The sequence below is a fragment of the Megalobrama amblycephala genome, linkage group LG5, assembly GCF_018812025.1.
Source record: "Megalobrama amblycephala isolate DHTTF-2021 linkage group LG5, ASM1881202v1, whole genome shotgun sequence".
NCBI classification, from domain to species: Eukaryota; Metazoa; Chordata; class Actinopteri; order Cypriniformes; family Xenocyprididae; genus Megalobrama; species Megalobrama amblycephala.
The window spans coordinates 4,599,703-4,607,321 of NC_063048.1; positions in this window are offsets into that span (position 1 = coordinate 4,599,703).

The following is a 7,619-nucleotide window of genomic DNA, read 5'->3' on the forward strand; positions in this document are numbered from 1 at the left end:
GAAAAAAACGAAAATCGAGTCAAAATCTCGTTTTTCCGTTTTTTTTTAACAAACGAAAAACGGGAAACTACCGTTTTCTCGTTTCTGCGTATTTCATTTCAAATTGGAAAACAAACTATCAAAACGTACACGGACCGTCCATGTACCTTTGGATAATTTGTTTTCTTGTTTTTATCCTATAAACGGAAAAACGAAGAAAGCATTCATTTATCACATATTCGACCCTCCTCATGAGCATAAATAAACAAATCTCGAGTTGTTTTTTTCATATTTTTATTTGTGTTTTAATCACACTTTGCTCTAATCCGCCAAATGGAAAAACAATAAAACCAAAATGGATAAACAGCTTGAATTTTCGATCTCTATATGGGCGGGAATAAAACGGCCCTTTCCGCTGATTGGTCAACCAAAGATCAAGCCGCACCATCAGTTCTTAGCTCCAGAATCAGCTCCGCGCAACAGTAGCCTATATCTATCCGATATATGTACGGATTATTACAGAGTTTATTGCAACTACATTTAATCTCGTTTTCATCAAACAGCCAGACTAATAAATGGCTCGACACAACCCGTGCCAGGGCAGAGCCTAGACAGATCTTTCTTCCGTTTACACATAAATTTGCATGCTGTGAAATACCAAAACATTAATTACGTGGCATCTGCTCTCACAGCTACTTACCCTATGTGTTTGGCACACCGCTGTTTTATTTAGCTGACCAACTCTAAAAATCTCTGCTGGAGCTGCGTGACGCACTGGACAGCGAAGAGAGGATGTACAGTATTTACAGTGAGGATCAAGCAATTGTTCATCAGTTACAGTTGTATGGATTCTTAACTCAGACATTTCATCTAGGTCTATATCTCATCAAACAACCAGATTAATGAATGGCTCGACACAAACCCTACAGGCCATGGCTTTCTTCTGCCTATATTTGTATGCAGTGGAATTAGTTTATCATATTAAATATTAATTAATTTACATTGCATCTGCTGTCAAAACTACCCCTAGCCTATTTGGCACACCGCCTGTTTTATTTAACTGATCAACTCTTGAAATCTGTGTGCCAAAAATGCACGAACAGCACAGAGAGAATGTGGTTACAGTGTAGTGAAGTGCAGATCAGCAGTCCTGACTGTTGTTTTGAGCAATACTCCGAGTTTATTTCATTAACACTGAATATGTCCCTCAAAACAATGTTTTATTTTCTCTGCCAGCTAAATTTCTAAAGCAAAGTCACAGATCATTGTGCGACTCGCAACATAAGGTGCACAGAGTAGCCTATTAAATTCGTGAATGAATCTTTGAACAAATCGGTTGAGTGATTCACCAGCCATACAGCCTTTTATTACTGAATGAATCAGCGTTTCGAGCGAATCGATTGAATAAAATGGCTGGGGGGTGGCAGGGGCTAGTTCTGTGCCCTGAGTTAAAATCCCTGTTTTCATTAAAATATCATTAGTTTTAACTGAGATTTATATTACAGTAAAAGAGTAGTAAAGTCGTTTATTGGTTGGAGTCAGCTAAAGAAATGGGACGTTTCTGTGTGTGCAAATTGAAATATTCAGCTTTTCTCATCAGGGCTGTGAGTGTAAATTTCAGTTTACAAATATTAATACGACAAGTTCTCTCATTCAAATCAGCAACCTCTCGGGTTTTGCTACTGATTTACTTTCATAAGTTTGGGTGAGTAAAGGCAAAGCACACAAGATACAGTTCCTTCAATGTCCTGTAGATGGCAATATTGCTTTTTTGTAGCAGAAATAAACTGCAGAAGAAAATGTTAGGTGCCATGCAAAATGTAACAAATAATTGCATAACTCATTACAAATGTATTAGAGTAAAGAGTACATATTTATTCAAAAATGTAGTCAAATAGAAAGTAAAAGTTGCTAATAACTTTGATGCTCAGAAACAGGTACAAAATAGCCATAAATAACCTTCAGTACACTAACTAGGGGAGAGCGGGGCACAACCTAACGCTTTTTGACTTTCTCAGTTTGTGTAAATCTACTCAGGGTTCAGAGAATTTATTTTGTTCCACATTAATTTCACACATGTCGGGTACAAATGTGTGGCTTTGTTTCATTAATGCAGTGTATACCTTTTTCTTTATTTACCCCGAAAGAAGGGAATGACAACATGTCCCATAGGTGGAGCACACTGTAACATGACCATATGACAGCTGAAAATGTGATCTGATCTAATCAAAATAATATACATGACAAACTAAAATATTGTCATTAAAAGACAATTATTATTTCTTTCATATAAAATAATAGCATTTTTTTAGAAATTCAAATTGAAATAATTCTGACAATGAACACTGCAGAACACAGCTGTACAGCCTAGATCAAAACAATACAAACAGCTCAAGAAACACATTCAGAAACACACAGAGCTGAACTCAACACTCTCCTCCCTCCACTCACAGCTCTCACTGAACACCAGACAAATAGACGAGCCAGTACCAATGCTGAACATTGATTAAAATAATATTTATGAATGTTCAGGCTCTTCCTCTCAGTCTTTATTCACCTTTTCTCCATGGTATCTGAACAGATATTCATGAAAGTTAATTTTGTCAATTGTATTGGTAACTGTATAGAATAGCATCGCTCTAATAGCGGGTCACATTGTAACGCAGTGTTACAACAAACCCTATCTGTGCAACTGGAGAATTATATACATGTAAATATTTCTTAAATATATACATGTATGTGTATGTGTTTATATATACAAAATAAATATACACAGTACACACATATTATGTACACTAACTTTTCTTTTGGATGAGATTAATCGTGATTAATCATTGAACAGCTCTAGATAAACCATATATTGTTGCAATCATGTGTTTATTGTCTCCTAAATGTTTCTATCTGTGTGTTATAGTGATCTCTGGAAGAATTGTTTATGTTAAGAGATTTCCTGGAATGTCACATGATATATGATACAGCCGGCGCAACACAAGTGTTTTTTGCTAGTTTCAGCCTGATGTATTTATTATTTTCACATCCTGCGCCACGTTGTGTAAATAGCGAATGCATTTGTGAGATTTGTGGTTGTGCTGATCTGAAAACGAGGTGTGTTCAGGCGCATTGTTGGTACGTTACTATTTTGAGGCAAATGAAATAGACTGAGCCATTGACCAACTGAAACCTGTGTGTACACTCTGATTATTACACACACAGGGACGCGCAGCAGCACACAAACATGCCAAATATTAAAAATAAAAGGATTACAATGCAAGAGATTATTATTGTGTGCATAAAGATGAAAATGCTTTGGTGGAAACCGGCTTTTCCTGTAGATGGTCTGCTGGCTTTAACCTCGCGCACGAGCAGATCCGTTTCCTTGCTAGAGTATAGAGTCCTCGATTCAGTTTTTCTGCTTGCAAATACTGCCCTGTAAATATTACTCCTCTCTTTAGAAATTTGAGGTAAACATATGATGATTTATCAATATTTCTCCAAATGTGAACTAAAAGCCCTGAGAGACGTTGTTTTGTCAACCATTTTCATAAGGACCGGACAGGAGTATTTTTCTGAATGGATGCTGCTGATGCTCATAATTCATATTAAAGGCATTGAATCTGTTTTTAATTTTCATAACTCCTGACACAAATTAAGACATAACTGGCACTATAAGTTGTTCAGAATAAAATAAAGGTCAAATACTGAAGCTTGAGTCTGAGATCTTGTTAATGATGTATAATTTGTTGAGGTAATTACAATCATTTACATTAAAACTCTGAACTAATATTAACAGAGTGTTTCAGCGCATCGACGTCCAGATGAAGCTTAAGAGGTTAATTACACACTGATGTTGTTTCTTTAGTTCATCTTCGAAGCACAAATGAAGATCTTTATGATGAAATCCGAGAGATTTCTGTCCCTCCATTGACAGCTACACAACTACCACTTCCAATCACCAGAAAAACAGTCAAGACATCATTAAAGTAATCCATGTGACTGCAGTGGTTTAACCTCAGTTTTATGAAGTGTCACGAGTGCATTTTTTGTCCAAAAAAACAACCTTATTTACCACTTAATTTACAAAATATTAATCTCCAACACATTCTCACATCAACATCTGGTCTCGCATCAACAACACACATGCGTCGTGTTGCTCTCGTACTGATAGTCACACTGAAAAACACATTCAGTCAGTATTAACACAGTCCATTCATTTTAATTGTAGGAGAAAACTGGAGAAAGTTGAACTTTTTTCCAGGTTTAACCTTTAAAGGCCTAGAGCATTTTTGGGGCTCCTGACTCGCCTGCACTTTTCTCTGGTTTTCTAACCCATTCTAGCAGTCAGCATCAAGTGCCATATATCATTTTAAACAGGACAACCTGAAGTTTCAGTTTTGTTCATTTAAAGTGCCAATTTTACATTTATTTTGTCTGAGAATGGATAAAATTCCCAGAATTAAAAAAAAAAAAGGCCAGCAAAATCTAGTGTTTTTACTGTAAACTCAGCCAAAACCTCCTGAAGTTTGATTTTTTTTTTCTTTTAAAAGTTATATTCGGATGTTTTAAACTCAGATGAAATTTTGTCTCAGCCCAAGTTCCTTCCCAGCAGCAATATTTGTACATCGTCGTTATCGGTTCAGCATGTTTCACCAACTACACCGCTGCCATCATGTAGCAGGTAGTCTAGCCTCAGGAGCAAGCTAGCTAATGTTGGTGTAAATAGTCATAAAGTAAGGCTTTTGGTGTGAAACACTACGTCTTTCTGTTTTTAATACATTTCTTGAATACATTAATTAGAATAAATTAGAATGAATTAGAATATTATTGGAATCACTTTTGGGGAACTTTTTTTCCAACTGATGAACAAAAACATTAGAAGCCAATCAGAAATAAAGACCTCAAACATTTAAAGCAACAGATGATTTAGCTGCAGCACCTGCTTAAAATGGAGAACATTATCTTCCCTTTCCTGCAAATGCTAAAACAGTTATTAGGGTGGTGGGTGAGGGTTTGCAGCAACAGTGTTGAAGGGTTAGTTCACCCAAAAATGAAAATTCTGTCATTTACTCACAGTCATGTTGTTCCAAACCCAGAAGACTCTTTATATATTTGAAAACATTTTTAATGAAATCTAAGCAATTTCTGTCCCTCCATAGACAGCTACAGAACTAAAAGAGTTCATAAAGAGATTGTAAATCTATTTGTTACAGTTTTTTACGATTGCTTACACACTAAAATTAAACTTTTCCCACAATTAGCAAAACCTTACTCTCAAGGAGCAAAACACAAAGCTAGATCTGCACAACTATAAGCACATTCTCAGCCTCACACTTTTTGCAAAACACTACACACATTGTTTTGCACAACACTACACACACTTCTCTACATTAGACACAGAAATCTAACATAATGTCACTTCTTTGCCATTTCAAGACACTGCTTTCCAAAATACCACACCTTTAAACCAACTGATCAAACACAGCCGTCAGGTGTGAAGACACTTGGGTGCTTAACTGTAAACTCAACAATCAGGTGCTATAGTACTATAAAAAGGCAAAATGTGAGTTTATGAGTCTTCAACAAAATGAAAGGCAATGTTGCAGTAAGAGGGAGAGGGAGAAACATAATTTTGAATCATTTTGAATGTCCCGGGCCAACGCGGTGGTAACATCCCAATGTATGTTGCAATCACACAGAATGTTATCCTCCACCAGCATGCCAACTTAGGCTCTTACAACATGGCCACATATTCACATTTTAGACAGACTGCACAAAATCGTCACAGCAGAAGACCAAATGGATGCAGAGCAGATGAGACACATTGTCATATGGGACAATGTAAATTTCCACCTATCTGCCCTGGTCAAAAAACTGGTTTCATTAGCATCCACAATTTTCACTCCAATACATCACACCATACGGTCCCTTCCTTAAACCCATTGAGGAGTTTTTTGTTTGTTTGTTTGTTGTTTTTTTTGGCATTGAAGGTTTACAATCTCCAGCCCTGTGTCAGGATATCCCTCATTCAAGCCACGGAGAAGGCCTGACTGAACTGATGCAGGATCTGTGCAAGGATGGATTCACCTTTCAAGAAGATTCTTCCCTCGCTGTCTTGCGTGAAAGGACATCGCCTGAGATGTGGATGAAGCGCTATGGCCAGATCCGGCTAGGCCAAGAGATGATGCTTTGGTGTTTTGTCTCCACAAATATTTTTGTTCGTGTAATATATTATATTTAGAATATGTTCTAATTTTCAGTGCAAAATATAACCTTTGGAAAGGCATTGATGTATTGAATGGTTTTACAATGTGGTGAGAAATAAATATTTTCATCAATGTGCAGTACTGATCTTTTGTTTTATATATATATATATATATATATATATATATATATATATATATATATTCATGTACTTTACTCTAACAATATCTCTGAAAAAATTAAACCCAGACTATATAATTAGAAAAGTATAAAAGTTACAAGTGTTTAAGATTGAGCACAGCAGTGTGTAAATGAATCAAACAGAATCAGAATGTATGAACCATGTGTGTTCCATACAGTGTCAAAGTTGGGTTTTGTTAAATTAATGTAAAGTTTTGAATGAAGTGTTTCATTTTGCAAATGATCTGAAGTGTTGTGCTACTTTGGTGTAGGGTTGTGTTAATTGTGTGTAGTGTTTTGACAAACCGTGCCCTGTTTTCAAAATTGTGCTTAAACAATCGTAAAAAACTGTAATTGTAGACACCAATCAGGTGTATAAGCACTATAAAAAGCAGCAGGTGAGTTCATCGGCCTTAAGCACAATGGAAAGAGTCAGAGAAAGAGTAAGACGGGGAGGAGAATGAGGAGGACGAGGAGGAGGAAGGGGAGGAAGGGGAGGAAGAGGAATCAACAAAGGAAGAGGAAGAGAAGGAGGCCATGCTGGAGGTAGAGGTAGAGGTAGAGGAAGAGGAAGACAAGAAGGTGTTCAAAGAGGACCGAATCTGACAAATGAGATCCGCGCAACACTGGTTGACCATGTTGTCAACCACGGCCTGACGCTGAGGGAGGCTGGACTGCGAGTACAGCCAAATCTAAGCCGATACACAGTGACAAGTGTGATAAGAACATTTCGACTGAAAAATAGGTATTGTAAAAATATAATCATATCAAAAACATCTGCACGGTTTCAGTAACTGCTTACAGTACTGTATTCTATGCACTATCAGCACTTTTCCTGTGAAATTACTTTACTATTGTATACGGGTTTTTTTTCTACATAGGATTGAGGGTTGGGAACGACAAGGGGGAAGGCCTCCTATGTTCACAGAACAGCAAGAGAGGGAGATAGTAAACATGGTTTTGGCCAACAATGCTATAACACTCAATCAGCTCCAAGCTAACATTGTCAATAACCACGCCACTTTCAACGATATCCATCAGGTCTCAACATCTACACTGGCACGCATCCTAAAAAAAAAACATATTCAAATGAAGCAAATTTATTGAGTGCCTTTCGAGCGCAATTCCGAAAGGGTGAAACGACTGCGGCATGATTATGCAGAGGTATGTATTCACTTTAGCAGTGTGATCTTGCATACTGTCACATAATCTTTTACTGTACTGTAATATGTATACTAGATCTACACTGAACTACACAATTT